The following is a 9591-nucleotide window of genomic DNA, read 5'->3' as shown; positions in this document are numbered from 1 at the left end:
AGCATTTATATGGTTTCTCCCCTGTGTGGATTCGTCTATGTGCAGTAAGGTTCTCACTCCTAGCAAAGTTCTTTCCACACTCCAAGCATTTATGTGGTTTCTCCCCTGTTTGGATTCTCCAGGGTGCATCAAACACCTGGGATTCAACACCCTGAGAAGAAGAGGATTCATTCCCCCTTTTCCATTTTGATCCAGTGTTTCTACTCTGCTGTTTTTCTTCCAATGGCGAGTGTTGTGGTTCTTCCTTGGACTTATTCTGGGGACCATCAGCCTCTGGAATAAAGGGAAAAGACTATCAAGGGAAAAAAGTGCATTGACTGCTCTTTGATACCAGAACAGAAATAACTGAAAAGGGAAACAAATCCTTGCATTAATCTGATTTTTATTCTTCCTTGGAGGGCAGTTCCAGCAGAGGCAAGGTGGAACCTTTAGAGAAGGTATTGTAATGCATCCTCTTTCACACAGTAGCCAACCGGTTGCCTTGGAAGGATAACAAGAGGGCCACAGAGGGTGAGGCCTTCCCTTGATGTTACCTCCTAGGGTTCCTTAGCTTTCCTAAGATCTTGCTCAAACCTGTTTGGCTACTATATTTTGGGAAAGATTGCAGCATAACCTGGATGGCTACCATGTGGGCAGGAATGTTTGGATTTTCCCCTTGCCCCCAGCCCCTTGTGGGGGTGGGGGCTTTTTGTTTTTTAATCAGCCACTTAATATTGTCACAACATTGTGACATAATGTGTCTATCAAGCCATTAATCTAATTTCCCCCCCCCCCCCCCCCGTAACTGTTTCAACTAAGTGTCCAGGATGAGCGGAGCACTAAGCAACAGAGTTCATTGACAGTTGAAAAGTGCATGAACTCTCAGTCAACTAGCAAACTCAGCAAGAAACGAGAAGTGATTTCATTGCTAGCAATAAATGTCATCATATTCATATTCATTTATTCATATTCATTGCTAACTGGACCAATTGGAGCATCTTCAGTGATGTTAGTTATTACCTTTAAGGTCTGAAAAGGGGACAGGGTACTTGAGGGCCTGCCTTCTGCCATGTTGTCCACCACTCAGTTAAGATAGCATTTGCCTTTTTAGCTACCGCATCACGCTGCTGATTCATGTTTAGTGTTTGGTCTACGAAGACCCCAAGATCCTTTTCGCACACACTACTGCTAAGACCAGTTTTCCCCATCCTATAATTATGCACTTGATTTTTCCTACCTAAATGCAGAACTTTACATTTATCTCTGTTGAAATGCATTTTATTAGTTTTAGCCCAATTCTCCAGCCTGTCAAGATCATCCTGTATCCTGGCTCTGTCTACTGTATTTGCTACCCCTCCCAATTTAGTATCATCTGCAAATATAATAAGCATCTCCTCTATTCCTTTATCCAAATAATTTATAAAGATGTTGAACAACACAGGGCCCAGGACAGATCCCTGAGGCACTCTACTAGTCACTCCTCTCCAAGTGGATGAGGAACCATTAACAACTGTTTTTCAACCAGACTTTAACTTAGAGTGGGTTTTATCCTTTTAACTGTTTTATGGTCCGCTTCTTTCTTGGGGACTGGATATTTTTGAGGCTACTCAATGGATAGTTCATGCTGTTCTTATGCCCCTAGCTTCTTTGAATTTTAATGCTGATTATTTATGTAGTGTTTAAGGTTTTATGGAATTGCTGTTTTTTTGTGATCTCCCTCAAACAGGTATCTGGAGAGGCAGCATATCAATAAATCAATGTTGAGTAAAGCCAAGTACTGTATAAACATTTTCCCCCAAGCTGAAATGCAAACATGCCAGTCTTTTCTTCTCCACTTTACCTTCTCGTTCACATTTGAAAATGCTTTCATAGACACTCTCTTGAAGTTTCCTCTCAAGAAATCACCCCACACTCCAGCAGGTAAAATTATTGCAAGAGAAGTCCTACCCTCTTCCAGCTCAGAAGTTTAGTTAGTTTAGTTCACTTGATTTATACTCCACCCTTTCCCTGCAGGGCCGGACTCAGGGGGGCTGGCAACAACAGTCAATAACAGATATAATATAAAAATAAGACAAAAATCATTATGTATAAAATAATAAAGAATGAAGCAGATACCTGCAGATCTTTTTCTTTCTTCTGGGCCTTGGACAAATGGACCTCCTGCTTCTTCCACTGTGGATATGGAATGAGGTTTGAGAAGCAGAAGTCCATCTTTGGGAGAAAGAAACAAACCAGTCACTTCCAGATACTCCAGCTCTAAGAAATATTCAGATTTTAAACCAGTCTGTCTGAATCCCAGGTCCTCTTAATAGCAAAAAGAAGGAATGCCAAATTTTTAAACTCTTGAAATATATATACAATGGGAGGGCTCTAGTTTTTGAATCCACAAGTGTCCGGCTACTGATCCTGCTAGCAGCCCAATGTGGAGAAGAGAACAGGGAACTTTTGCACAGTGAAGGGAAGCCTTAGCCCAGACAGAGGCACCAGAATACAGTATCGTCATCCACTTCAAAGGCACACAAGATCCAACATCCCAGTCTGACACTGAGAAATGTGGCTCTCATGAAGGGCTGCTGGCTAAGGGCTCCCCTCCCTTTGAAGAGACCCCGCAATCCCCCCAGGACAGGATAAGGTGGAGACGGATCCCCAAAATGCTGTACTCTTTCTAACAATCTCAGACTTGTTTTAAGAATTTATCAATCTGATTCCTCTGCCTATGTAGGATTTTTTTTTTATCTTACTCACCCTTGAAGGAGATCAGAATAGCCCATGAGGCCACCCAGGTAAAAAGTTCACAAATAGTCATTTTACCGTACAAACTCATACTTGGGGAGTCCACTAAACAAGCAAAAAGCCCTCCCTTGCCCGTGTGTGGACCCAATCCACTTCCCATGATGAGACTACTATAATTCTTCTCAGAAGGATAAATTTCTGCCTTCATTCCCTGTGAACCGAGGGACAGGGGAGCCTTACCCAGAGAGGCCAAATTATGTCTGTTGTCCTCCATGACTTCCCTGTGAAGCCTTCTTTGGTCCGGATCCAGCAGAGCCCACTCCTCCACAGTGAAAAGAACAGACACCTCCTCAAAGATCACTGGTCCCTGAAAAGAGGGGAAAAAAGAAACCCCTCTCTCTTCACAGTAATGTAGTAAAGGACTATGACTAGATGCTTGAGCAGTCGAGCCTTAATCAGATGCTTTCATTTTCTGTTGAGTGACCAGGGCAGCAGCCAAAGGACAGGGGAACAATCTCCCAGCCATAGGAAGGGGTGGGGGGAGGCACCCAGGGGCAAGATCCACAGTGCCACACTTACCTGATCTGGCTTCATGGAAGCTGCTTTGTTGTTGCAAGGAGATGGTGAAGAATGTATCACCGGATTCATGGCCCCACCTGTGAAGGATAAAGAGGTACTTGGAAGACATTCTGTTCTTTCCATTTCTGTTCCTCGAGCATTGGGAAAAATAATTTCTCTGAATTATTAGGCGTAACTCACAATGCTGGTTCAGATTCAGAAACGCTTGTCCAAGCAAAGAATAGTGTAAATTGAGAAGCTAGAGCGGAGCATTTTCCCCACACAGGACCAGGGTACATAAAAACAGTCCACATACATTCAAGCAGGACCTCAACTGGGAAAGATAACCCCTTTTTGATCTTACCTGGAAAGGTTGCTCCAGGGCAACGCTCCTGCACGATCCATTCTTGCACCTGAAACAGAATGAGGACCCCAGAAAGGGGAGAACTGATGAGAAAAGGTACAGGAAACAGACTGGGAGGATGTTTGAAAAAAGTTGGGGCAATCTGTGTGGATTTTGAGGGGATCCTTGATCACATCCTGTGCCTTTTCTCACCTGCTGGTCCTGCATCTTGTCCTCTGCCTGGCTCAAGAGGAAGCCTTCTGCCAGGGCCACTGCCTGGGAACTGGTCTCTGGCCCACAATCCCGAACCCAGCTCTGCATCTCCGGGGGCAGGACGTCCAAGAACTGCTCCAGGATCACCAGGTCCAGCATCTCCTTCTTGCTGAGTCTTTCTGGCTTCAGCCACTGGCGGCAAAGACGGTGGAGTCGGCTGCAAACTCCTCGGGGGCCCCAGGCATCCTTGTAGCAGAAGTGCCTGAATTCCTGGCACTGCACATCTGGAGGCAGGATGTTGTCTCTCAGGCCCTTCTGCACTGTTCCTTTCCACAGCTCCCTTCTGATCCCAGCCTCCATGGGATCAGGGTCTTTCCTTGCTTCCAGCTCAGCTGGGTCCGGCTCTCCCCTCATCCTCCCTCCCTCTTCAAACACCCTCACCTGGACCAAAGGATCACCTTCCTCCTCCGCCAAATTCTTCTATAAAGTGCAGTGCTAGAGATGTGACCTCCTGCAAAGCCAACGCTGCTTATTTTTGCGACTGATGGATCCCACCGTCAAAACAGAGACCTGTTTTGCAAATAAGAAATAGTGTTTTATTATTTATCTATTTGCATTTAAGCCTATATACAAATCCTCTTGTTCGGCCACATCTCTCCCGCAGCCAACAAAGCTTGCCAGTTGTCTGGGAAACCTTAAAGGGTGGCTTTTCCCACGGAAGGAAGGGCCTATGGCAAGTCACGTGGATGTCTTCCTTGGAGGCCTCTCTAGGCATTGTGGCGCCTTCCATTTAACACTTTCAGCTCACCTCTTTAGACAGCTGAAAGGAAGGGGCTCCAGATTATGCACCTTGTAGCATTTATCTAGGGCTGACCATATTTCCTTGAGACCAAAGCTGGACATTGGGATGCCAAAAACAGGACAGAGGTTATGCAATGTTCTGTAATCATGCAAAAGCAAGATGACCAAAAAAGTTTTATTACACAAACATATTGAGCTTCTTCAGCGACAGAACCCATTCAAAACTTTAGGTCGACGTAGAGGGGGACGGGCTAAAATCAAATTGAGAAATTTAAAACGAATGCTGTTATTTTATCATCATCGTTTTATTTATTACGATCAAAGACCAGCTTACATAAAAAAATTCACTAATACTTAAAATAATGTCTAAAATTTGATCAGCTGGAAAAAGAATTTAATTATAACGGCTCTTAATAAAATAGTCTATCATGCGGAACATTATGACATCTTCTTCTCTCTTGTTGTCTCAAAGGGCAAGAGTCCACGGCTACCCACTGTGAATTCTCTTGTTGTCTGTTATTTTATAGTACATGATTTATCCTGCAAGCGTCACTCCACTGTCACAACTCGGGAGTAACTGCAGACAGTGAGAAAGGGAAGAGGGGTTTGTGCCCTCTGGTCCTTCTTTGCTTATTTGATGATTGCCAACCTCCAGGCAGAGCCTGGAAAAATCCTGGAATATGCTGATATACAATCTACAGAGATCAGTTTCCTTGGAGAAAATGGCTCTTTAGGCAGGTGACATCTATGGTTATTATACCCAACTGAGGTCCCCCCCAAACCCCAGCTTCCCTGGCTCCACCCCCCAAATCTCCAGGAATTTCCCAATGCAGAGTTGGCAACCCTATTTTATTGCATCTAAGGACTGACCCTGAGGTATAGCCATACCACATTGTGTTCTCTAAAATTGCCTTGAGGGTATGGAAAATATTCTGGCTGGGCTCACTGGCTGAGCCATGTAAAGGATTTCCTATGCATTGGCTGTGTTGCTCCCTCCAACGAGAAGACTTTGTTGTGGGTTGTGTGGCATGGTTTGGGGAGGAGGTATTCCTCCCTCTCAGATGTGCATGGGAGGGAGTCGGGCTTCATGGTCTGCGGATTCAGTTCTTCCCTGACCAAAAGTTCTTCTTGGCATGTTGTCCTAGGGGTACAACTGGAAAGCTAATGTAGCCACCCTGGGGAAGCTAACCATGTCTATGTCCGGCCAGAGTCTGGCTGGGAGCCCTCCTGAGAATGTTGTGTAAGCTGCCTGTTCCTCCATTGACCCAGGGGCTGGACTAGATGAAGAAGATGAAGAACATGATGATGATGAAGATGATGATGAAGAAGAAGAGTTGGTTTATATACGCCGACTTTCTCTGCTTCTTATGGAAGAATCAAACCAGCTTACAATCACCCTCCCTTCCCCTCCCTACAACAGACACCCTGTGAGGTAGGTGAGGCTAAGAGAGCTCTAAGAGAGCTGTGACTAGCCCAAGGTCACCCAGCTGGCTTCATGTGGAGGAGTGGGGAAACAAATTCAGTTCACCAGCTTAGCGCCCGCTGCTCATGTGGAGGAGTCGGGAATCAAACCCGGCTCTCCAGATCAGAGTCCACTGCTCCAAACCACTGCTCTTAACCACTACACCACATTGGCTCCCCAAAGTTCCTCCCAACTCTGTTTCCAACTCTGCTATTGACTGAAGAATTGCCTATGTAGGAGCTTGAAATCACACAGGAGATTCCCCAGCATCTCCAGTGTAGGGATTCTTTTAACATAGGTGATGTGAAAGACCTCAGCCTGAGACTTGGGCAGGCAAAAAGATCAGGTGTTCAGCTGATAGGAAATCGCAGCTGTTGAACAAGGCATGTTCAGCTATTGAAACTATTCGCCGTGAAGTTCCTGGCATCTATATAGTAGGGTCCACACGAAGCCATCTGGGTGACCTTGGGCCAGTCACACTCTCTCAGCCCCACCTACCTCACAGGGTGTCTGTTGTGGGGAGGGGAAGGGAAGGTGATTGTAAGCCGGTTTGATTCTTCCATAAGCGGCAGAGAAAGTCAGCATATAAAAACCAACTCTTCTTCTTCTTCTTGATGAAAAGGGAATAGGCCAACTCCTTGCAATAGTAATTAATTTTTTTCAGAACCCAAAGTATTCTCTGTCCCCACCCACCCTCTCAGGGGCCCTGGTCTTCTGTACATTTTGTAATATCAACAATCTGGGTTGTATGCACTTGAACCACAAGGAAACTTTAGCATCTCAAGAGATTTTTGAAGAAGTTCTTGTAGGTTATCCGGGCTGTGTGACCGTGGTCTTGGTATTTTCTTTCCTGACGTTTCGCCAGCAGCTGTGGCAGGCATCTTCAGAGGAGTAACACTGAAGACTACGGTCACACAGCCCGGATAACCTACAAGAACGTCTTCAGTTGTTTTGTTAGTTTCTTGACTCACAATTCTCAGGTGCATGTATTCCTATGCCGGACTTTATTCATGTAGCTAGCTGCTTACAAGTCTTTGTGTTCCTGAGCTGGATACAATATTTTTCAAAAATATTTACATGGTGGGGGATGCACACTGGTGTTGTTATTGTTGTATGTATGTATGTATGTATGTATGTGCTGAACACAAAGAATTTGTAAAATATTATGACTAGGCTAGGACTGGCCAGGGTGTCAGCTTGCCCAACAGCAAGTGGGCTCTGTGGGCCCTTAAACATTAGACAAATAGCCATTAGATTAGTATCCTCTGATACTAGAGAGAATAGGTATGCAGCATGACTAGTATCCATTCTAACAGCCATGATTACTCCTCTCCTCCATGAATATGTCCACTCCCCTCTTAAAACCCTCCAAGCCGGCAGCCATCAACACATCCTGGGGCAGGGAGTTCCACAATTTAACTATGCGTTGTGTGAAAAAATATTTCCTTTTATCTGTTTTGAATCTCTCACCCTTCAGCTTTAGCAGATGACCCCGTGTTCTAGTATTATGGGAGAGGGAGAAAAACCTCTGTCCACTCTCTCCAAACCATGCATAATTTTATTGATCTCTATCGTGTCTCCCCTTAGCCGCCTTCTTTCCAAGCTAAACAGCCCTAAGCGTCTTAACCGCTCCCCACAGGACAGTTGCTGTAGTCCCCTAATCATTTTGGTTGCTCGTTTCTGCACCTTCTCAAGCTCTGTAATATCCTTTTTTAGGCGCAGTGACCAGAACTGCACACAGTATTCCAATTGTGGTCTCACCATAGATTTGTACAAGGGCAGTATGATATCAGTTTTATTCTCTGTTCCTCGTCTAATTATGGCCAGCATGGAATTAGCCTTTTTTACAGCAGCCGCACGCTGGGTTGACATCTTCATTGAGCTATCCACTACCACCCCAAGATCCCTTTCTTGGTCTGTTGCTGCCAGCACAGATCCCATCAGTGTATATGTGAAGTTGGGATTTTTTGCCCCACTATGCATTGATAACAGACTATGTGTGTGTATATACACTGGACAGCGTGTGCCTAAGCCTAGATTTGAAACAGCAGCCTCATGGCTCATTCTCTTATTCACTAGATCAGGGGTCCCCAACTTTTTCGAGCCTTTGGGCGCCTTTGGAATTCTGACAGAGCATGGTGGGTGCTGCCGCAGAGACGAAGCTGGCCACAAAATAGCTGCCGCACCTCACCTTCGGTTGCACTGAAAATCCTTGTGGAGTCGTGGTAGCTGCTGCCAAAGCAACATTTAACAAAACAACCTGCACACAGTCTATCACATCACCAATAGCCCAATGAAAAGCCTTGCTGGGCAAAAGTCCCACCTTGCCATGCCCACTTTGTGGGCACCAGGAAACCTTTTTGGTGGGCACGATGACACCCATGGGCACCAGGTTGGGGACCCCTGCACTGGGCTATGCCAGCTTCTCTCTCTGTGTACAGCCAACCCATCTGGGCATCGACTCCTTGTGTGGAAAGGGAGGGAGGGCAGGCATAACGGTGCTGGCCCCATCCCTCACCTTTGCATTATTGCCAGGGTATCTGTGTGGTGCAAACAAGCAGAAGCAGCACCACTGATAATAGGAGAGGGGCATATGGGTGGGCATTTCTGCTACACTTAGGGGTCATGTGGGGAGTTGGGCCATCGTGTTCATGCCTGTTCTACTACCCTATTCAGGGAATCAAAGTGCAGACACGTCATTGGCACAGGGCTTCCCCCAGACAAAATATTCCGCTGCCCCTCCCCACATCTCACTGTTATGTCAACCATAAAACAGCTGTGCAAAAAACCAAGTTGGATTTCGTATTTAATAATGTTGTCGGGATCAACTGCCCCCCCCCCCACAAAAACAAGAAAATGCCAAGCAGCGAGTTAACCTATATCAGGGTGAAATGCATAGAAGACACTGGGTTTTCCCATTTTTTAAAGGCCTGCCCAAAGTTCATAACCCTGAAAAGGAAATCAAGGAGGTATGAGCAAGAATTCACGAGACAGGGTAGCAAGTCTCATGAGCCCAACTCAATGATGAGTCCAACTCTATGATTCTAAGCCTCCCAGAAAGGATCAGGGTGGGGGAATGGGCCCAAATCATGTGTCCAGTAGGTAGGGCTGCCAAGTCTGGGTTGGGAAATTTCTAGAGATGTGCAGGTGGAGTCTGGGAAGGGTGAGATTTGGGGAGGGGAAAGACCTCAGTAGGGTACAATGCCATAGAGTCCACCCTCCAAAGCAGCCATTTTCTCCAGGGGAACTGATCTCTCCAGTTTGGAGGTCAGTTGTAATTCTGAGAGATTTCCAGGGCCCACCTAGAGGCTGGCAACATTAACAGATTTGCAGTAGCTGTCCAGAGTTTCGGGTGGGGGTCTTTTGCATCACTTTCCACCTGATCCTCTTAACTGGAGATGCTGGGGATTGAATTTGGGACCTTCCAAATGCCAAGCAGACGTTCTACCACTGAGCCATGGCCCTATACCTAAACGAACCTGCTTTTTACAGAGTTAGACCC

The sequence above is a fragment of the Euleptes europaea genome, chromosome 1 (genome assembly GCF_029931775.1).
Source record: "Euleptes europaea isolate rEulEur1 chromosome 1, rEulEur1.hap1, whole genome shotgun sequence".
In the NCBI taxonomy this organism is placed as follows: domain Eukaryota; kingdom Metazoa; phylum Chordata; class Lepidosauria; order Squamata; family Sphaerodactylidae; genus Euleptes; species Euleptes europaea.
Note: the sequence above shows the minus strand (reverse complement) of the source record.